Here is a 22,803-nt window from a genome sequence, read left to right as displayed (position 1 = left end):
ACATTCTCCAGAAAATTTGTTATTTCTTGATTTAAGTCTGGTAGAGAAAGTTTTGAAATTCAGTTTGACAAAGTCCCCTTCTAAAAAATGATAGATTTCCTTGTTTTTATGCCATGGACTGATATTATACAGAAAAATGGTGTTCCTTCCAGCATGGTTCAGAGAGTTATAGAGCCACCGCCAAGTAGGAAGGAGGTTTTTCTTGACAGCACATGGTGGCTTATCACCATACTTAGACACTCACTGAATGATCATATTTTCCACAATAATCTGTTTCTAATCTGTCATTTCAAGTTGGTAAGACATTCAGAACAGGTTACAATGTTAAATCACCTGGTTGATAGTCTTAGTAAGCGTTTTTGTCAGTACACGAGACAAGAATACAGCATTTGAGATAATGATCTTATGCAGCAGAGTAAGCTGAAGGAGTCAATTAGAGAACAATATTGTGTAAACTTGGCTGCGACGAGGATGGGATTCGAACCCACGCGTGCCACTCGGCCACCTCGTCCTATTCAGAGGTAAGTTTATCTCCTCAAATTGAAATTTTTCCTGTTCTAAAGAGAGTTGTTACAATGGTGACAAGGGGCTGTGGACCCCAGAAGAAGATAAAACTATTGCTGACAAAAAAGGTTTCTAACCCATGCGTGCAGACCACAGTTGGTTATCATTTCTTTACTGGAGACCAATTTAGGGGACTACAGGACTCTAACTAATGTTTTCTGGTTTTGTACCTGCTCACATAGGCAACTGGCCTTGCTTGTGTTTCTTGAAGATGCTACACTGGTCGTCCAAGAGGCTTCTTTAAATCCAAAAGACTTGTGGGAGGTTTCAGGTAATTAATCTCTCTAGGATCTTCACCTATACGCAGAGTTGTTGTGTTAAACATGCAGGTTGTTCAACCCCCCACAAACTGGTGGGGTGTGGGACCTCTTGAGTCAAGGTGTGTTTAGCACCTCACTATAGTGTGAGTCATTAGGGTTACACGCAATGTGAAGATATGCAAAGGGCCAGAGAGTGGAAATACCTCTCGCGTCCCACTACTAAGTTAGAACTTAAAGAGGATCTGGAAAGAGACTTGACAGGTTTTCAAGAAACCAAAGCAAGACTATGCACAGCTGTGTGCAGAGGTTTGATACCGAGATGTTTCATGTTGAGGTAGAAGTAAATAGATGTCACTCACAAGAAGCAATTGAGGGTTCAATAGTGGAGAATGTGGGCATCGATCCCACTACCTCTCACATGCAAAGCGAGCGCTCTACCATTTGAGCTAATCCCCCTGTGAAAGGGTGGTTTCTGTGGCAAGTCCTCACAACCTGCTCAGCATGTATGTTCTGTCCTAAAATGTATCACATTGCCTAGACAAATGAATGAAGTCTCTCATCACAGGCCCTAAGGGGAGACTGGCCAACTGAGTGATTTACAGAGATCTCAGGAGATGGGGAATTAGCTCAAATGGTAGAGAGCTCGCTTAGCATGCGAGAAGTAGTGGGATCGATGCCCACATTCTCCAGAAAATTTGTTATTTCTTGATTTAAGTCTGGTAGAGAAAGTTTTGAAATTCAGTTTGACAAAGTCCCCTTCTAAAAAATGATAGATTTCCTTGTTTTTATGCCATGGACTGATATTATACAGAAAAATGGTGTTCCTTCCAGCATGGTTCAGAGAGTTATAGAGCCACCGCCAAGTAGGAAGGAGGTTTTTCTTGACAGCACATGGTGGCTTATCACCATACTTAGACACTCACTGAATGATCATATTTTCCCCAATAATCTGTTTCTAATCTGTCATTTCAAGTTGGTAAGACATTCAGAACAGGTTACAATGTTAAATCACCTGGTTGATAGTCTTAGTAAGCGTTTTTGTCAGTACACGAGACAAGAATACAGCATTTGAGATAATGATCTTATGCAGCAGAGTAAGCTGAAGGAGTCAATTAGAGAACAATATTGTGTAAACTTGGCTGCGACGAGGATGGGATTCGAACCCACGCGTGCCACTCGGCCACCTCGTCCTATTCAGAGGTAAGTTTATCTCCTCAAATTGAAATTTTTCCTGTTCTAAAGAGAGTTGTTACAATGGTGACAAGGGGCTGTGGACCCCAGAAGAAGATAAAACTATTGCTGACAAAAAAGGTTTCTAACCCATGCGTGCAGACCACAGTTGGTTATCATTTCTTTACTGGAGACCAATTTAGGGGACTACAGGACTCTAACTAATGTTTTCTGGTTTTGTACCTGCTCACATAGGCAACTGGCCTTGCTTGTGTTTCTTGAAGATGCTACACTGGTCGTCCAAGAGGCTTCTTTAAATCCAAAAGACTTGTGGGAGGTTTCAGGTAATTAATCTCTCTAGGATCTTCACCTATACGCAGAGTTGTTGTGTTAAACATGCAGGTTGTTTAACCCCCCACAAACTGGTGGGGTGTGGGACCTCTTGAGTCAAGGTGTGTTTAGCACCTCACTATAGTGTGAGTCATTAGGGTTACACGCAATGTGAAGATATGCAAAGGGCCAGAGAGTGGAAATACCTCTCGCGTCCCACTACTAAGTTAGAACTTAAAGAGGATCTGGAAAGAGACTTGACAGGTTTTCAAGAAACCAAAGCAAGACTATGCACAGCTGTGTGCAGAGGTTTGATACCGAGATGTTTCATGTTGAGGTAGAAGTAAATAGATGTCACTCACAAGAAGCAATTGAGGGTTCAATAGTGGAGAATGTGGGCATCGATCCCACTACCTCTCACATGCAAAGCGAGCGCTCTACCATTTGAGCTAATCCCCCTGTGAAAGGGTGGTTTCTGTGGCAAGTCCTCACAACCTGCTCAGCATGTATGTTCTGTCCTAAAATGTATCACATTGCCTAGACAAATGAATGAAGTCTCTCATCACAGGCCCTAAGGGGAGACTGGCCAACTGAGTGATTTACAGAGATCTCAGGAGATGGGGAATTAGCTCAAATGGTAGAGAGCTCGCTTAGCATGCGAGAAGTAGTGGGATCGATGCCCACATTCTCCAGAAAATTTGTTATTTCTTGATTTAAGTCTGGTAGAGAAAGTTTTGAAATTCAGTTTGACAAAGTCCCCTTCTAAAAAATGATAGATTTCCTTGTTTTTATGCCATGGACTGATATTATACAGAAAAATGGTGTTCCTTCCAGCATGGTTCAGAGAGTTATAGAGCCACCGCCAAGTAGGAAGGAGGTTTTTCTTGACAGCACATGGTGGCTTATCACCATACTTAGACACTCACTGAATGATCATATTTTCCCCAATAATCTGTTTCTAATCTGTCATTTCAAGTTGGTAAGACATTCAGAACAGGTTACAATGTTAAATCACCTGGTTGATAGTCTTAGTAAGCGTTTTTGTCAGTACACGAGACAAGAATACAGCATTTGAGATAATGATCTTATGCAGCAGAGTAAGCTGAAGGAGTCAATTAGAGAACAATATTGTGTAAACTTGGCTGCGACGAGGATGGGATTCGAACCCACGCGTGCCACTCGGCCACCTCGTCCTATTCAGAGGTAAGTTTATCTCCTCAAATTGAAATTTTTCCTGTTCTAAAGAGAGTTGTTACAATGGTGACAAGGGGCTGTGGACCCCAGAAGAAGATAAAACTATTGCTGACAAAAAAGGTTTCTAACCCATGCGTGCAGACCACAGTTGGTTATCATTTCTTTACTGGAGACCAATTTAGGGGACTACAGGACTCTAACTAATGTTTTCTGGTTTTGTACCTGCTCACATAGGCAACTGGCCTTGCTTGTGTTTCTTGAAGATGCTACACTGGTCGTCCAAGAGGCTTCTTTAAATCCAAAAGACTTGTGGGAGGTTTCAGGTAATTAATCTCTCTAGGATCTTCACCTATACGCAGAGTTGTTGTGTTAAACATTCAGGTTGTTCAACCCCCCACAAACTGGTGGGGTGTGGGACCTCTTGAGTCAAGGTGTGTTTAGCACCTCACTATAGTGTGAGTCATTAGGGTTACACGCAATGTGAAGATATGCAAAGGGCCAGAGAGTGGAAATACCTCTCGCGTCCCACTACTAAGTTAGAACTTAAAGAGGATCTGGAAAGAGACTTGACAGGTTTTCAAGAAACCAAAGCAAGACTATGCACAGCTGTGTGCAGAGGTTTGATACCGAGATGTTTCATGTTGAGGTAGAAGTAAATAGATGTCACTCACAAGAAGCAATTGAGGGTTCAATAGTGGAGAATGTGGGCATCGATCCCACTACCTCTCACATGCAAAGCGAGCGCTCTACCATTTGAGCTAATCCCCCTGTGAAAGGGTGGTTTCTGTGGCAAGTCCTCACAACCTGCTCAGCATGTATGTTCTGTCCTAAAATGTATCACATTGCCTTGACAAATGAATGAAGTCTCTCATCACAGGCCCTAAGGGGAGACTGGCCAACTGAGTGATTTACAGAGATCTCAGGAGATGGGGAATTAGCTCAAATGGTAGAGAGCTCGCTTAGCATGCGAGAAGTAGTGGGATCGATGCCCACATTCTCCAGAAAATTTGTTATTTCTTGATTTAAGTCTGGTAGAGAAAGTTTTGAAATTCAGTTTGACAAAGTCTCCTTCTAAAAAATGATAGATTTCCTTGTTTTTATGCCATGGACTGATATTATACAGAAAAATGGTGTTCCTTCCAGCATGGTTCAGAGAGTTATAGAGCCACCGCCAAGTAGGAAGGAGGTTTTTCTTGACAGCACATGGTGGCTTATCACCATACTTAGACACTCACTGAATGATCATATTTTCCCCAATAATCTGTTTCTAATCTGTCATTTCAAGTTGGTAAGACATTCAGAACAGGTTACAATGTTAAATCACCTGGTTGATAGTCTTAGTAAGCGTTTTTGTCAGTACACGAGACAAGAATACAGCATTTGAGATAATGATCTTATGCAGCAGAGTAAGCTGAAGGAGTCAATTAGAGAACAATATTGTGTAAACTTGGCTGCGACGAGGATGGGATTCGAACCCACGCGTGCCACTCGGCCACCTCGTCCTATTCAGAGGTAAGTTTATCTCCTCAAATTGAAATTTTTCCTGTTCTAAAGAGAGTTGTTACAATGGTGACAAGGGGCTGTGGACCCCAGAAGAAGATAAAACTATTGCTGACAAAAAAGGTTTCTAACCCATGCGTGCAGACCACAGTTGGTTATCATTTCTTTACTGGAGACCAATTTAGGGGACTACAGGACTCTAACTAATGTTTTCTGGTTTTGTACCTGCTCACATAGGCAACTGGCCTTGCTTGTGTTTCTTGAAGATGCTACACTGGTCGTCCAAGAGGCTTCTTTAAATCCAAAAGACTTGTGGGAGGTTTCAGGTAATTAATCTCTCTAGGATCTTCACCTATACGCAGAGTTGTTGTGTTAAACATGCAGGTTGTTTAACCCCCCACAAACTGGTGGGGTGTGGGACCTCTTGAGTCAAGGTGTGTTTAGCACCTCACTATAGTGTGAGTCATTAGGGTTACACGCAATGTGAAGATATGCAAAGGGCCAGAGAGTGGAAATACCTCTCGCGTCCCACTACTAAGTTAGAACTTAAAGAGGATCTGGAAAGAGACTTGACAGGTTTTCAAGAAACCAAAGCAAGACTATGCACAGCTGTGTGCAGAGGTTTGATACCGAGAAGTTTCATCTTGAGGTAGAAGTAAATAGATGTCACTCACAAGAAGCAATTGAGGGTTCAATAGTGGAGAATGTGGGCATCGATCCCACTACCTCTCACATGCAAAGCGAGCGCTCTACCATTTGAGCTAATCCCCCTGTGAAAGGGTGGTTTCTGTGGCAAGTCCTCACAACCTGCTCAGCATGTATGTTCTGTCCTAAAATGTATCACATTGCCTAGACAAATGAATGAAGTCTCTCATCACAGGCCCTAAGGGGAGACTGGCCAACTGAGTGATTTACAGAGATCTCAGGAGATGGGGAATTAGCTCAAATGGTAGAGAGCTCGCTTAGCATGCGAGAAGTAGTGGGATCGATGCCCACATTCTCCAGAAAATTTGTTATTTCTTGATTTAAGTCTGGTAGAGAAAGTTTTGAAATTCAGTTTGACAAAGTCCCCTTCTAAAAAATGATAGATTTCCTTGTTTTTATGCCATGGACTGATATTATACAGAAAAATGGTGTTCCTTCCAGCATGGTTCAGAGAGTTATAGAGCCACCGCCAAGTAGGAAGGAGGTTTTTCTTGACAGCACATGGTGGCTTATCACCATACTTAGACACTCACTGAATGATCATATTTTCCCCAATAATCTGTTTCTAATCTGTCATTTCAAGTTGGTAAGACATTCAGAACAGGTTACAATGTTAAATCACCTGGTTGATAGTCTTAGTAAGCGTTTTTGTCAGTACACGAGACAAGAATACAGCATTTGAGATAATGATCTTATGCAGCAGAGTAAGCTGAAGGAGTCAATTAGAGAACAATATTGTGTAAACTTGGCTGCGACGAGGATGGGATTCGAACCCACGCGTGCCACTCGGCCACCTCGTCCTATTCAGAGGTAAGTTTATCTCCTCAAATTGAAATTTTTCCTGTTCTAAAGAGAGTTGTTACAATGGTGACAAGGGGCTGTGGACCCCAGAAGAAGATAAAACTATTGCTGACAAAAAAGGTTTCTAACCCATGCGTGCAGACCACAGTTGGTTATCATTTCTTTACTGGAGACCAATTTAGGGGACTACAGGACTCTAACTAATGTTTTCTGGTTTTGTACCTGCTCACATAGGCAACTGGCCTTGCTTGTGTTTCTTGAAGATGCTACACTGGTCGTCCAAGAGGCTTCTTTAAATCCAAAAGACTTGTGGGAGGTTTCAGGTAATTAATCTCTCTAGGATCTTCACCTATACGCAGAGTTGTTGTGTTAAACATGCAGGTTGTTTAACCCCCCACAAACTGGTGGGGTGTGGGACCTCTTGAGTCAAGGTGTGTTTAGCACCTCACTATAGTGTGAGTCATTAGGGTTACACGCAATGTGAAGATATGCAAAGGGCCAGAGAGTGGAAATACCTCTCGCGTCCCACTACTAAGTTAGAACTTAAAGAGGATCTGGAAAGAGACTTGACAGGTTTTCAAGAAACCAAAGCAAGACTATGCACAGCTGTGTGCAGAGGTTTGATACCGAGAAGTTTCATCTTGAGGTAGAAGTAAATAGATGTCACTCACAAGAAGCAATTGAGGGTTCAATAGTGGAGAATGTGGGCATCGATCCCACTACCTCTCACATGCAAAGCGAGCGCTCTACCATTTGAGCTAATCCCCCTGTGAAAGGGTGGTTTCTGTGGCAAGTCCTCACAACCTGCTCAGCATGTATGTTCTGTCCTAAAATGTATCACATTGCCTAGACAAATGAATGAAGTCTCTCATCACAGGCCCTAAGGGGAGACTGGCCAAGTGAGTGATTTACAGAGATCTCAGGAGATGGGGAATTAGCTCAAATGGTAGAGCGCTCGCTTAGCATGCGAGAAGTAGTGGGATCGATGCCCACATTCTCCAGAAAATTTGTTATTTCTTGATTTAAGTCTGGTAGAGAAAGTTTTGAAATTCAGTTTGACAAAGTCCCCTTCTAAAAAATGATAGATTTCCTTGTTTTTATGCCATGGACTGATATTATACAGAAAAATGGTGTTCCTTCCAGCATGGTTCAGAGAGTTATAGAGCCACCGCCAAGTAGGAAGGAGGTTTTTCTTGACAGCACATGGTGGCTTATCACCATACTTAGACACTCACTGAATGATCATATTTTCCACAATAATCTGTTTCTAATCTGTCATTTCAAGTTGGTAAGACATTCAGAACAGGTTACAATGTTAAATCACCTGGTTGATAGTCTTAGTAAGCGTTTTTGTCAGTACACGAGACAAGAATACAGCATTTGAGATAATGATCTTATGCAGCAGAGTAAGCTGAAGGAGTCAATTAGAGAACAATATTGTGTAAACTTGGCTGCGACGAGGATGGGATTCGAACCCATGCGTGCAGAGCACAATGGATTAGCAGTCCATCGCCTTGACCACTCGGCCACCTCGTCCTATTCAGAGGTAAGTTTATCTCCTCAAATTGAAATTTTTCCTGTTCTAAAGAGAGTTGTTACAATGGTGACAAGGGGCTGTGGACCCCAGAAGAAGATAAAACTATTGCTGACAAAAAAGGTTTCTAACCCATGCGTGCAGACCACAGTTGGTTATCATTTCTTTACTGGAGACCAATTTAGGGGACTACAGGACTCTAACTAATGTTTTCTGGTTTTGTACCTGCTCACATAGGCAACTGGCCTTGCTTGTGTTTCTTGAAGATGCTACACTGGTCGTCCAAGAGGCTTCTTTAAATCCAAAAGACTTGTGGGAGGTTTCAGGTAATTAATCTCTCTAGGATCTTCACCTATACGCAGAGTTGTTGTGTTAAACATGCAGGTTGTTTAACCCCCCACAAACTGGTGGGGTGTGGGACCTCTTGAGTCAAGGTGTGTTTAGCACCTCACTATAGTGTGAGTCATTAGGGTTACACGCAATGTGAAGATATGCAAAGGGCCAGAGAGTGGAAATACCTCTCGCGTCCCACTACTAAGTTAGAACTTAAAGAGGATCTGGAAAGAGACTTGACAGGTTTTCAAGAAACCAAAGCAAGACTATGCACAGCTGTGTGCAGAGGTTTGATACCGAGAAGTTTCATCTTGAGGTAGAAGTAAATAGATGTCACTCACAAGAAGCAATTGAGGGTTCAATAGTGGAGAATGTGGGCATCGATCCCACTACCTCTCACATGCAAAGCGAGCGCTCTACCATTTGAGCTAATCCCCCTGTGAAAGGGTGGTTTCTGTGGCAAGTCCTCACAACCTGCTCAGCATGTATGTTCTGTCCTAAAATGTATCACATTGCCTAGACAAATGAATGAAGTCTCTCATCACAGGCCCTAAGGGGAGACTGGCCAAGTGAGTGATTTACAGAGATCTCAGTAGATGGGGAATTAGCTCAAATGGTAGAGCGCTCGCTTAGCATGCGAGAAGTAGTGGGATCGATGCCCACATTCTCCAGAAAATTTGTTATTTCTTGATTTAAGTCTGGTAGAGAAAGTTTTGAAATTCAGTTTGACAAAGTCCCCTTCTAAAAAATGATAGATTTCCTTGTTTTTATGCCATGGACTGATATTATACAGAAAAATGGTGTTCCTTCCAGCATGGTTCAGAGAGTTATAGAGCCACCGCCAAGTAGGAAGGAGGTTTTTCTTGACAGCACATGGTGGCTTATCACCATACTTAGACACTCACTGAATGATCATTTTTTCCACAATAATCTGTTTCTAATCTGTCATTTCAAGTTGGTAAGACATTCAGAACAGGTTACAATGTTAAATCACCTGGTTGATAGTCTTAGTAAGCGTTTTTGTCAGTACACGAGACAAGAATACAGCATTTGAGATAATGATCTTATGCAGCAGAGTAAGCTGAAGGAGTCAATTAGAGAACAATATTGTGTAAACTTGGCTGCGACGAGGATGGGATTCGAACCCACGCGTGCAGAGCACAATGGATTAGCAGTCCATCGCCTTGACCACTCGGCCACCTCGTCCTATTCAGAGGTAAGTTTATCTCCTCAAATTGAAATTTTTCCTGTTCTAAAGAGAGTTGTTACAATGGTGACAAGGGGCTGTGGACCCCAGAAGAAGATAAAACTATTGCTGACAAAAAAGGTTTCTAACCCATGCGTGCAGACCACAGTTGGTTATCATTTCTTTACTGGAGACCAATTTAGGGGACTACAGGACTCTAACTAATGTTTTCTGGTTTTGTACCTGCTCACATAGGCAACTGGCCTTGCTTGTGTTTCTTGAAGATGCTACACTGGTCGTCCAAGAGGCTTCTTTAAATCCAAAAGACTTGTGGGAGGTTTCAGGTAATTAATCTCTCTAGGATCTTCACCTATACGCAGAGTTGTTGTGTTAAACATGCAGGTTGTTTAACCCCCCACAAACTGGTGGGGTGTGGGACCTCTTGAGTCAAGGTGTGTTTAGCACCTCACTATAGTGTGAGTCATTAGGGTTACACGCAATGTGAAGATATGCAAAGGGCCAGAGAGTGGAAATACCTCTCGCATCCCACTACTAAGTTAGAAGAGGATCTGGAAAGAGACTTGACAGGTTTTCAAGAAACCAAAGCAAGACTATGCACAGCTGTGTGCAGAGGTTTGATACCGAGATGTTTCATGTTGAGGTAGAAGTAAATAGATGTCACTCACAAGAAGCAATTGAGGGTTCAATAGTGGAGAATGTGGGCATCGATCCCACTACCTCTCACATGCAAAGCGAGCGCTCTACCATTTGAGCTAATCCCCCTGTGAAAGGGTGGTTTCTGTGGCAAGTCCTCACAACCTGCTCAGCATGTATGTTCTGTCCTAAAATGTATCACATTGCCTAGACAAATGAATGAAGTCTCTCATCACAGGCCCTAAGGGGAGACTGGCCAAGTGAGTGATTTACAGAGATCTCAGGAGATGGGGAATTAGCTCAAATGGTAGAGAGCTCGCTTAGCATGCGAGAAGTAGTGGGATCGATGCCCACATTCTCCAGAAAGTTTGTTATTTCTTGATTTAAGTCTGGTAGAGAAAGTTTTGAAATTCAGTTTGACAAAGTCCCCTTCTAAAAAATGATAGATTTCCTTGTTTTTATGCCATGGACTGATATTATACAGAAAAATGGTGTTCCTTCCAGCATGGTTCAGAGAGTTATAGAGCCACCGCCAAGTAGGAAGGAGGTTTTTCTTGACAGCACATGGTGGCTTATCACCATACTTAGACACTCACTGAATGATCATTTTTTCCACAATAATCTGTTTCTAATCTGTCATTTCAAGTTGGTAAGACATTCAGAACAGGTTACAATGTTAAATCACCTGGTTGATAGTCTTAGTAAGCGTTTTTGTCAGTACACGAGACAAGAATACAGCATTTGAGATAATGATCTTATGCAGCAGAGTAAGCTGAAGGAGTCAATTAGAGAACAATATTGTGTAAACTTGGCTGCGACGAGGATGGGATTCGAACCCACGCGTGCCACTCGGCCACCTCGTCCTATTCAGAGGTAAGTTTATCTCCTCAAATTGAAATTTTTCCTGTTCTAAAGAGAGTTGTTACAATGGTGACAAGGGGCTGTGGACCCCAGAAGAAGATAAAACTATTGCTGACAAAAAAGGTTTCTAACCCATGCGTGCAGACCACAGTTGGTTATCATTTCTTTACTGGAGACCAATTTAGGGGACTACAGGACTCTAACTAATGTTTTCTGGTTTTGTACCTGCTCACATAGGCAACTGGCCTTGCTTGTGTTTCTTGAAGATGCTACACTGGTCGTCCAAGAGGCTTCTTTAAATCCAAAAGACTTGTGGGAGGTTTCAGGTAATTAATCTCTCTAGGATCTTCACCTATACGCAGAGTTGTTGTGTTAAACATGCAGGTTGTTTAACCCCCCACAAACTGGTGGGGTGTGGGACCTCTTGAGTCAAGGTGTGTTTAGCACCTCACTATAGTGTGAGTCATTAGGGTTACACGCAATGTGAAGATATGCAAAGGGCCAGAGAGTGGAAATACCTCTCGCGTCCCACTACTAAGTTAGAACTTAAAGAGGATCTGGAAAGAGACTTGACAGGTTTTCAAGAAACCAAAGCAAGACTATGCACAGCTGTGTGCAGAGGTTTGATACCGAGAAGTTTCATCTTGAGGTAGAAGTAAATAGATGTCACTCACAAGAAGCAGTTGAGGGTTCAATAGTGGAGAATGTGGGCATCGATCCCACTACCTCTCACATGCAAAGCGAGCGCTCTACCATTTGAGCTAATCCCCCTGTGAAAGGGTGGTTTCTGTGGCAAGACCTCACAACCTGCTCAGCATGTATATTCTGTCCTAAAATGTATCACATTGCCTAGACAAATGAATGAAGTCTCTCATCACAGGCCCTAAGGGGAGACTGGCCAAGTGAGTGATTTACAGAGATCTCAGTAGATGGGGAATTAGCTCAAATGGTAGTGCGCTCGCTTAGCATGCGAGAAGTAGTGGGATCGATGCCCACATTCTCCAGAAAATTTGTTATTTCTTGATTTAAGTCTGGTAGAGAAAGTTTTGAAATTCAGTTTGACAAAGTCCCCTTCTAAAAAATGATAGATTTCCTTGTTTTTATGCCATGGACTGATATTATACAGAAAAATGGTGTTCCTTCCAGCATGGTTCAGAGAGTTATAGAGCCACCGCCAAGTAGGAAGGAGGTTTTTCTTGACAGCACATGGTGGCTTATCACCATACTTAGACACTCACTGAATGATCATATTTTCCCCAATAATCTGTTTCTAATCTGTCATTTCAAGTTGGTAAGACATTCAGAACAGGTTACAATGTTAAATCACCTGGTTGATAGTCTTAGTAAGCGTTTTTGTCAGTACACGAGACAAGAATACAGCATTTGAGATAATGATCTTATGCAGCAGAGTAAGCTGAAGGAGTCAATTAGAGAACAATATTGTGTAAACTTGGCTGCGACGAGGATGGGATTCGAACCCACGCGTGCCACTCGGCCACCTCGTCCTATTCAGAGGTAAGTTTATCTCCTCAAATTGAAATTTTTCCTGTTCTAAAGAGAGTTGTTACAATGGTGACAAGGGGCTGTGGACCCCAGAAGAAGATAAAACTATTGCTGACAAAAAAGGTTTCTAACCCATGCGTGCAGACCACAGTTGGTTATCATTTCTTTACTGGAGACCAATTTAGGGGACTACAGGACTCTAACTAATGTTTTCTGGTTTTGTACCTGCTCACATAGGCAACTGGCCTTGCTTGTGTTTCTTGAAGATGCTACACTGGTCGTCCAAGAGGCTTCTTTAAATCCAAAAGACTTGTGGGAGGTTTCAGGTAATTAATCTCTCTAGGATCTTCACCTATACGCAGAGTTGTTGTGTTAAACATGCAGGTTGTTCAACCCCCCACAAACTGGTGGGGTGTGGGACCTCTTGAGTCAAGGTGTGTTTAGCACCTCACTATAGTGTGAGTCATTAGGGTTACACGCAATGTGAAGATATGCAAAGGGCCAGAGAGTGGAAATACCTCTCGCGTCCCACTACTAAGTTAGAACTTAAAGAGGATCTGGAAAGAGACTTGACAGGTTTTCAAGAAACCAAAGCAAGACTATGCACAGCTGTGTGCAGAGGTTTGATACCGAGATGTTTCATGTTGAGGTAGAAGTAAATAGATGTCACTCACAAGAAGCAATTGAGGGTTCAATAGTGGAGAATGTGGGCATCGATCCCACTACCTCTCACATGCAAAGCGAGCGCTCTACCATTTGAGCTAATCCCCCTGTGAAAGGGTGGTTTCTGTGGCAAGTCCTCACAACCTGCTCAGCATGTATGTTCTGTCCTAAAATGTATCACATTGCCTAGACAAATGAATGAAGTCTCTCATCACAGGCCCTAAGGGGAGACTGGCCAAGTGAGTGATTTACAGAGATCTCAGTAGATGGGGAATTAGCTCAAATGGTAGAGCGCTCGCTTAGCATGCGAGAAGTAGTGGGATCGATGCCCACATTCTCCAGAAAATTTGTTATTTCTTGATTTAAGTCTGGTAGAGAAAGTTTTGAAATTCAGTTTGACAAAGTCCCCTTCTAAAAAATGATAGATTTCCTTGTTTTTATGCCATGGACTGATATTATACAGAAAAATGGTGTTCCTTCCAGCATGGTTCAGAGAGTTATAGAGCCACCGCCAAGTAGGAAGGAGGTTTTTCTTGACAGCACATGGTGGCTTATCACCATACTTAGACACTCACTGAATGATCATTTTTTCCACAATAATCTGTTTCTAATCTGTCATTTCAAGTTGGTAAGACATTCAGAACAGGTTACAATGTTAAATCACCTGGTTGATAGTCTTAGTAAGCGTTTTTGTCAGTACACGAGACAAGAATACAGCATTTGAGATAATGATCTTATGCAGCAGAGTAAGCTGAAGGAGTCAATTAGAGAACAATATTGTGTAAACTTGGCTGCGACGAGGATGGGATTCGAACCCACGCGTGCAGAGCACAATGGATTAGCAGTCCATCGCCTTGACCACTCGGCCACCTCGTCCTATTCAGAGGTAAGTTTATCTCCTCAAATTGAAATTTTTCCTGTTCTAAAGAGAGTTGTTACAATGGTGACAAGGGGCTGTGGACCCCAGAAGAAGATAAAACTATTGCTGACAAAAAAGGTTTCTAACCCATGCGTGCAGACCACAGTTGGTTATCATTTCTTTACTGGAGACCAATTTAGGGGACTACAGGACTCTAACTAATGTTTTCTGGTTTTGTACCTGCTCACATAGGCAACTGGCCTTGCTTGTGTTTCTTGAAGATGCTACACTGGTCGTCCAAGAGGCTTCTTTAAATCCAAAAGACTTGTGGGAGGTTTCAGGTAATTAATCTCTCTAGGATCTTCACCTATACGCAGAGTTGTTGTGTTAAACATGCAGGTTGTTTAACCCCCCACAAACTGGTGGGGTGTGGGACCTCTTGAGTCAAGGTGTGTTTGGCACCTCACTATAGTGTGAGTCATTAGGGTTACACGCAATGTGAAGATATGCAAAGGGCCAGAGAGTGGAAATACCTCTCGCGTCCCACTACTAAGTTAGAACTTAAAGAGGATCTGGAAAGAGACTTGACAGGTTTTCAAGAAACCAAAGCAAGACTATGCACAGCTGTGTGCAGAGGTTTGATACCGAGAAGTTTCATCTTGAGGTAGAAGTAAATAGATGTCACTCACAAGAAGCAGTTGAGGGTTCAATAGTGGAGAATGTGGGCATCGATCCCACTACCTCTCACGTGCAAAGCGAGCGCTCTACCATTTGAGCTAATCCCCCTGTGAAAGGGTGGTTTCTGTGGCAAGACCTCACAACCTGCTCAGCATGTATGTTCTGTCCTAAAATGTATCACATTGCCTAGACAAATGAATGAAGTCTCTCATCACAGGCCCTAAGGGGAGACTGGCCAAGTGAGTGATTTACAGAGATCTCAGTAGATGGGGAATTAGCTCAAATGGTAGAGCGCTCGCTTAGCATGCGAGAAGTAGTGGGATCGATGCCCACATTCTCCAGAAAATTTGTTATTTCTTGATTTAAGTCTGGTAGAGAAAGTTTTGAAATTCAGTTTGACAAAGTCCCCTTCTAAAAAATGATAGATTTCCTTGTTTTTATGCCATGGACTGATATTATACAGAAAAATGGTGTTCCTTCCAGCATGGTTCAGAGAGTTATAGAGCCACCGCCAAGTAGGAAGGAGGTTTTTCTTGACAGCACATGGTGGCTTATCACCATACTTAGACACTCACTGAATGATCATATTTTCCCCAATAATCTGTTTCTAATCTGTCATTTCAAGTTGGTAAGACATTCAGAACAGGTTACAATGTTAAATCACCTGGTTGATAGTCTTAGTAAGCGTTTTTGTCAGTACACGAGACAAGAATACAGCATTTGAGATAATGATCTTATGCAGCAGAGTAAGCTGAAGGAGTCAATTAGAGAACAATATTGTGTAAACTTGGCTGCGACGAGGATGGGATTCGAACCCACGCGTGCCACTCGGCCACCTCGTCCTATTCAGAGGTAAGTTTATCTCCTCAAATTGAAATTTTTCCTGTTCTAAAGAGAGTTGTTACAATGGTGACAAGGGGCTGTGGACCCCAGAAGAAGATAAAACTATTGCTGACAAAAAAGGTTTCTAACCCATGCGTGCAGACCACAGTTGGTTATCATTTCTTTACTGGAGACCAATTTAGGGGACTACAGGACTCTAACTAATGTTTTCTGGTTTTGTACCTGCTCACATAGGCAACTGGCCTTGCTTGTGTTTCTTGAAGATGCTACACTGGTCGTCCAAGAGGCTTCTTTAAATCCAAAAGACTTGTGGGAGGTTTCAGGTAATTAATCTCTCTAGGATCTTCACCTATACGCAGAGTTGTTGTGTTAAACATGCAGGTTGTTCAACCCCCCACAAACTGGTGGGGTGTGGGACCTCTTGAGTCAAGGTGTGTTTAGCACCTCACTATAGTGTGAGTCATTAGGGTTACACGCAATGTGAAGATATGCAAAGGGCCAGAGAGTGGAAATACCTCTCGCGTCCCACTACTAAGTTAGAACTTAAAGAGGATCTGGAAAGAGACTTGACAGGTTTTCAAGAAACCAAAGCAAGACTATGCACAGCTGTGTGCAGAGGTTTGATACCGAGATGTTTCATGTTGAGGTAGAAGTAAATAGATGTCACTCACAAGAAGCAATTGAGGGTTCAATAGTGGAGAATGTGGGCATCGATCCCACTACCTCTCACATGCAAAGCGAGCGCTCTACCATTTGAGCTAATCCCCCTGTGAAAGGGTGGTTTCTGTGGCAAGTCCTCACAACCTGCTCAGCATGTATGTTCTGTCCTAAAATGTATCACATTGCCTAGACAAATGAATGAAGTCTCTCATCACAGGCCCTAAGGGGAGACTGGCCAAGTGAGTGATTTACAGAGATCTCAGTAGATGGGGAATTAGCTCAAATGGTAGAGCGCTCGCTTAGCATGCGAGAAGTAGTGGGATCGATGCCCACATTCTCCAGAAAATTTGTTATTTCTTGATTTAAGTCTGGTAGAGAAAGTTTTGAAATTCAGTTTGACAAAGTCCCCTTCTAAAAAATGATAGATTTCCTTGTTTTTATGCCATGGACTGATATTATACAGAAAAATGGTGTTCCTTCCAGCATGGTTCAGAGAGTTATAGAGCCACCGCCAAGTAGGAAGGAGGTTTTTCTTGACAGCACATGGTGGCTTATCACCATACTTAGACACTCACTGAATGATCATATTTTCCCCAATAATCTGTTTCTAATCTGTCATTTCAAGTTGGTAAGACATTCAGAACAGGTTACAATGTTAAATCACCTGGTTGATAGTCTTAGTAAGCGTTTTTGTCAGTACACGAGACAAGAATACAGCATTTGAGATAATGATCTTATGCAGCAGAGTAAGCTGAAGGAGTCAATTAGAGAACAATATTGTGTAAACTTGGCTGCGACGAGGATGGGATTCGAACCCACGCGTGCCACTCGGCCACCTCGTCCTATTCAGAGGTAAGTTTATCTCCTCAAATTGAAATTTTTCCTGTTCTAAAGAGAGTTGTTACAATGGTGACAAGGGGCTGTGGACCCCAGAAGAAGATAAAACTATTGCTGACAAAAAAGGTTTCTAACCCATGCGTGCAGACCACAGTTGGTTATCATTTCTTTACTGGAGACCAATTTAGGGGACTACAGGACTCTAACTAATGTTTTCTGGTTTTGTACCTGCTCACATAGGCAACTGGCCTTGCTTGTGTTTCTTGAAGATGCTACACTGGTCGTCCAAGAGGCTTCTTTAAATCCAAAAGACTTGTGGGAGGTTTCAGGTAATTAATCTCTCTAGGATCTTCACCTATACGCAGAGTTGTTGTGTTAAACATGCAGGTTGTTCAACCCCCCACAAACTGGTGGGGTGTGGGACCTCTTGAGTCAAGGTGTGTTTAGCACCTCACTATAGTGTGAGTCATTAGGGTTACACGCAATGTGAAGATATGCAAAGGGCCAGAGAGTGGAAATACCTCTCGCGTCCCACTACTAAGTTAGAACTTAAAGAGGATCTGGAAAGAGACTTGACAGGTTTTCAAGAAACCAAAGCAAGACTATGCACAGCTGTGTGCAGAGGTTTGATACCGAGATGTTTCATGTTGAGGTAGAAGTAAATAGATGTCACTCACAAGAAGCAATTGAGGGTTCAATAGTGGAGAATGTGGGCATCGATCCCACTACCTCTCACATGCAAAGCGAGCGCTCTACCATTTGAGCTAATCCCCCTGTGAAAGGGTGGTTTCTGTGGCAAGTCCTCACAACCTGCTCAGCATGTATGTTCTGTCCTAAAATGTATCACATTGCCTAGACAAATGAATGAAGTCTCTCATCACAGGCCCTAAGGGGAGACTGGCCAAGTGAGTGATTTACAGAGATCTCAGGAGATGGGGAATTAGCTCAAATGGTAGAGAGCTCGCTTAGCATGCGAGAAGTAGTGGGATCGATGCCCACATTCTCCAGAAAATTTGTTATTTCTTGATTTAAGTCTGGTAGAGAAAGTTTTGAAATTCAGTTTGACAAAGTCCCCTTCTAAAAAATGATAGATTTCCTTGTTTTTATGCCATGGACTGATATTATACAGAAAAATGGTGTTCCTTCCAGCATGGTTCAGAGAGTTATAGAGCCACCGCCAAGTAGGAAGGAGGTTTTTCTTGACAGCACATGGTGGCTTATCACCATACTTAGACACTCACTGAATGATCATTTTTTCCACAATAATCTGTTTCTAATCTGTCATTTCAAGTTGGTAAGACATTCAGAACAGGTTACAATGTTAAATCACCTGGTTGATAGTCTTAGTAAGCGTTTTTGTCAGTACACGAGACAAGAATACAGCATTTGAGATAATGATCTTATGCAGCAGAGTAAGCTGAAGGAGTCAATTAGAGAACAATATTGTGTAAACTTGGCTGCGACGAGGATGGGATTCGAACCCACGCGTGCAGAGCACAATGGATTAGCAGTCCATCGCCTTGACCACTCGGCCACCTCGTCCTATTCAGAGGTAAGATTATCTCCTCAAATTGAAATTTTTCCTGTTCTAAAGAGAGTTGTTACAATGGTGACAAGGGGCTGTGGACCCCAGAAGAAGATAAAACTATTGCTGACAAAAAAGGTTTCTAACCCATGCGTGCAGACCACAGTTGGTTATCATTTCTTTACTGGAGACCAATTTAGGGGACTACAGGACTCTAACTAATGTTTTCTGGTTTTGTACCTGCTCACATAGGCAACTGGCCTTGCTTGTGTTTCTTGAAGATGCTACACTGGTCGTCCAAGAGGCTTCTTTAAATCCAAAAGACTTGTGGGAGGTTTCAGGTAATTAATCTCTCTAGGATCTTCACCTATACGCAGAGTTGTTGTGTTAAACATGCAGGTTGTTTAACCCCCCACAAACTGGTGGGGTGTGGGACCTCTTGAGTCAAGGTGTGTTTGGCACCTCACTATAGTGTGAGTCATTAGGGTTACACGCAATGTGAAGATATGCAAAGGGCCAGAGAGTGGAAATACCTCTCGCGTCCCACTACTAAGTTAGAACTTAAAGAGGATCTGGAAAGAGACTTGACAGGTTTTCAAGAAACCAAAGCAAGACTATGCACAGCTGTGTGCAGAGGTTTGATACCGAGAAGTTTCATCTTGAGGTAGAAGTAAATAGATGTCACTCACAAGAAGCAGTTGAGGGTTCAATAGTGGAGAATGTGGGCATCGATCCCACTACCTCTCACGTGCAAAGCGAGCGCTCTACCATTTGAGCTAATCCCCCTGTGAAAGGGTGGTTTCTGTGGCAAGACCTCACAACCTGCTCAGCATGTATGTTCTGTCCTAAAATGTATCACATTGCCTAGACAAATGAATGAAGTCTCTCATCACAGGCCCTAAGGGGAGACTGGCCAAGTGAGTGATTTACAGAGATCTCAGTAGATGGGGAATTAGCTCAAATGGTAGAGCGCTCGCTTAGCATGCGAGAAGTAGTGGGATCGATGCCCACATTCTCCAGAAAATTTGTTATTTCTTGATTTAAGTCTGGTAGAGAAAGTTTTGAAATTCAGTTTGACAAAGTCCCCTTCTAAAAAATGATAGATTTCCTTGTTTTTATGCCATGGACTGATATTATACAGAAAAATGGTGTTCCTTCCAGCATGGTTCAGAGAGTTATAGAGCCACCGCCAAGTAGGAAGGAGGTTTTTCTTGACAGCACATGGTGGCTTATCACCATACTTAGACACTCACTGAATGATCATATTTTCCACAATAATCTGTTTCTAATCTGTCATTTCAAGTTGGTAAGACATTCAGAACAGGTTACAATGTTAAATCACCTGGTTGATAGTCTTAGTAAGCGTTTTTGTCAGTACACGAGACAAGAATACAGCGTTTGAGATAATGATCTTATGAAGCAGAGTACGCTGAAGGAGTCAATTAGAGAACAATATTGTGTAAACTTGGGTGCGACGAGGATGGGATTCGAACCCACGCGTGCAGAGCACAACGGATTAGCAGTCCATCGCCTTGACCACTCGGCCACCTCGTCCTATTCAGAGGTAAGTTTATCTCCTCAAATTGAAATTTTTCCTGTTCTAAAGAGAGTTGTTACAATGGTGACAAGGGGCTGTGGACCCCAGAAGAAGATAAAACTATTGCTGACAAAAAAGGTTTCTAACCCATGCGTGCAGACCACAGTTGGTTATCATTTCTTTACTGGAGACCAATTTAGGGGACTACAGGACTCTAACTAATGTTTTCTGGTTTTGTACCTGCTCACATAGGCAACTGGCCTTGCTTGTGTTTCTTGAAGATGCTACACTGGTCGTCCAAGAGGCTTCTTTAAATCCAAAAGACTTGTGGGAGGTTTCAGGTAATTAATCTCTCTAGGATCTTCACCTATACGCAGAGTTGTTGTGTTAAACATGCAGGTTGTTTAACCCCCCACAAACTGGTGGGGTGTGGGACCTCTTGAGTCAAGGTGTGTTTAGCACCTCACTATAGTGTGAGTCATTAGGGTTACACGCAATGTGAAGATATGCAAAGGGCCAGAGAGTGGAAATACCTCTCGCATCCCACTACTAAGTTAGAAGAGGATCTGGAAAGAGACTTGACAGGTTTTCAAGAAACCAAAGCAAGACTATGCACAGCTGTGTGCAGAGGTTTGATACCGAGATGTTTCATGTTGAGGTAGAAGTAAATAGATGTCACTCACAAGAAGCAATTGAGGGTTCAATAGTGGAGAATGTGGGCATCGATCCCACTACCTCTCACATGCAAAGCGAGCGCTCTACCATTTGAGCTAATCCCCCTGTGAAAGGGTGGTTTCTGTGGCAAGTCCTCACAACCTGCTCAGCATGTATGTTCTGTCCTAAAATGTATCACATTGCCTAGACAAATGAATGAAGTCTCTCATCACAGGCCCTAAGGGGAGACTGGCCAAGTGAGTGATTTACAGAGATCTCAGGAGATGGGGAATTAGCTCAAATGGTAGAGAGCTCGCTTAGCATGCGAGAAGTAGTGGGATCGATGCCCACATTCTCCAGAAAGTTTGTTATTTCTTGATTTAAGTCTGGTAGAGAAAGTTTTGAAATTCAGTTTGACAAAGTCCCCTTCTAAAAAATGATAGATTTCCTTGTTTTTATGCCATGGACTGATATTATACAGAAAAATGGTGTTCCTTCCAGCATGGTTCAGAGAGTTATAGAGCCACCGCCAAGTAGGAAGGAGGTTTTTCTTGACAGCACATGGTGGCTTATCACCATACTTAGACACTCACTGAATGATCATTTTTTCCACAATAATCTGTTTCTAATCTGTCATTTCAAGTTGGTAAGACATTCAGAACAGGTTACAATGTTAAATCACCTGGTTGATAGTCTTAGTAAGCGTTTTTGTCAGTACACGAGACAAGAATACAGCATTTGAGATAATGATCTTATGCAGCAGAGTAAGCTGAAGGAGTCAATTAGAGAACAATATTGTGTAAACTTGGCTGCGACGAGGATGGGATTCGAACCCACGCGTGCCACTCGGCCACCTCGTCCTATTCAGAGGTAAGTTTATCTCCTCAAATTGAAATTTTTCCTGTTCTAAAGAGAGTTGTTACAATGGTGACAAGGGGCTGTGGACCCCAGAAGAAGATAAAACTATTGCTGACAAAAAAGGTTTCTAACCCATGCGTGCAGACCACAGTTGGTTATCATTTCTTTACTGGAGACCAATTTAGGGGACTACAGGACTCTAACTAATGTTTTCTGGTTTTGTACCTGCTCACATAGGCAACTGGCCTTGCTTGTGTTTCTTGAAGATGCTACACTGGTCGTCCAAGAGGCTTCTTTAAATCCAAAAGACTTGTGGGAGGTTTCAGGTAATTAATCTCTCTAGGATCTTCACCTATACGCAGAGTTGTTGTGTTAAACATGCAGGTTGTTTAACCCCCCACAAACTGGTGGGGTGTGGGACCTCTTGAGTCAAGGTGTGTTTAGCACCTCACTATAGTGTGAGTCATTAGGGTTACACGCAATGTGAAGATATGCAAAGGGCCAGAGAGTGGAAATACCTCTCGCGTCCCACTACTAAGTTAGAACTTAAAGAGGATCTGGAAAGAGACTTGACAGGTTTTCAAGAAACCAAAGCAAGACTATGCACAGCTGTGTGCAGAGGTTTGATACCGAGAAGTTTCATCTTGAGGTAGAAGTAAATAGATGTCACTCACAAGAAGCAGTTGAGGGTTCAATAGTGGAGAATGTGGGCATCGATCCCACTACCTCTCACATGCAAAGCGAGCGCTCTACCATTTGAGCTAATCCCCCTGTGAAAGGGTGGTTTCTGTGGCAAGACCTCACAACCTGCTCAGCATGTATGTTCTGTCCTAAAATGTATCACATTGCCTAGACAAATGAATGAAGTCTCTCATCACAGGCCCTAAGGGGAGACTGGCCAAGTGAGTGATTTACAGAGATCTCAGTAGATGGGGAATTAGCTCAAATGGTAGTGCGCTCGCTTAGCATGCGAGAAGTAGTGGGATCGATGCCCACATTCTCCAGAAAATTTGTTATTTCTTGATTTAAGTCTGGTAGAGAAAGTTTTGAAATTCAGTTTGACAAAGTCCCCTTCTAAAAAATGATAGATTTCC

General features: G+C 42.6%; 5 non-coding genes across 5 annotated transcripts; all 5 read right to left on the bottom strand.

The window, feature by feature from the left end:
• Positions 1-7,978: 7,978 nt before the first annotated feature.
• On the bottom strand, positions 7,979-8,060 carry trnas-gcu (transfer RNA serine (anticodon GCU)). The gene has a single exon. It is a non-coding gene; the product is annotated as a tRNA-Ser (tRNA).
• A 1,455-nt stretch (positions 8,061-9,515) lies between these two features.
• trnas-gcu (transfer RNA serine (anticodon GCU)) lies at positions 9,516-9,597 on the bottom strand. Its single transcript has one exon. It is a non-coding gene; the product is annotated as a tRNA-Ser (tRNA).
• A 4,455-nt stretch (positions 9,598-14,052) lies between these two features.
• trnas-gcu (transfer RNA serine (anticodon GCU)) lies at positions 14,053-14,134 on the bottom strand. Its single transcript has one exon. It is a non-coding gene; the product is annotated as a tRNA-Ser (tRNA).
• A 4,461-nt stretch (positions 14,135-18,595) lies between these two features.
• trnas-gcu (transfer RNA serine (anticodon GCU)) lies at positions 18,596-18,677 on the bottom strand. The gene has a single exon. It is a non-coding gene; the product is annotated as a tRNA-Ser (tRNA).
• Positions 18,678-20,132: 1,455 nt separating this feature from the next.
• On the bottom strand, positions 20,133-20,214 carry trnas-gcu (transfer RNA serine (anticodon GCU)). Its single transcript has one exon. It is a non-coding gene; the product is annotated as a tRNA-Ser (tRNA).
• Between the last annotated feature and the right edge of the window lie 2,589 nt (positions 20,215-22,803).

The sequence above is a fragment of the Limanda limanda genome, chromosome 17 (genome assembly GCF_963576545.1).
Source record: "Limanda limanda chromosome 17, fLimLim1.1, whole genome shotgun sequence".
Taxonomy (NCBI): Eukaryota; Metazoa; Chordata; class Actinopteri; order Pleuronectiformes; family Pleuronectidae; genus Limanda; species Limanda limanda.
Note: the sequence above shows the minus strand (reverse complement) of the source record. Positions and strands in the feature narration are given on the sequence as shown.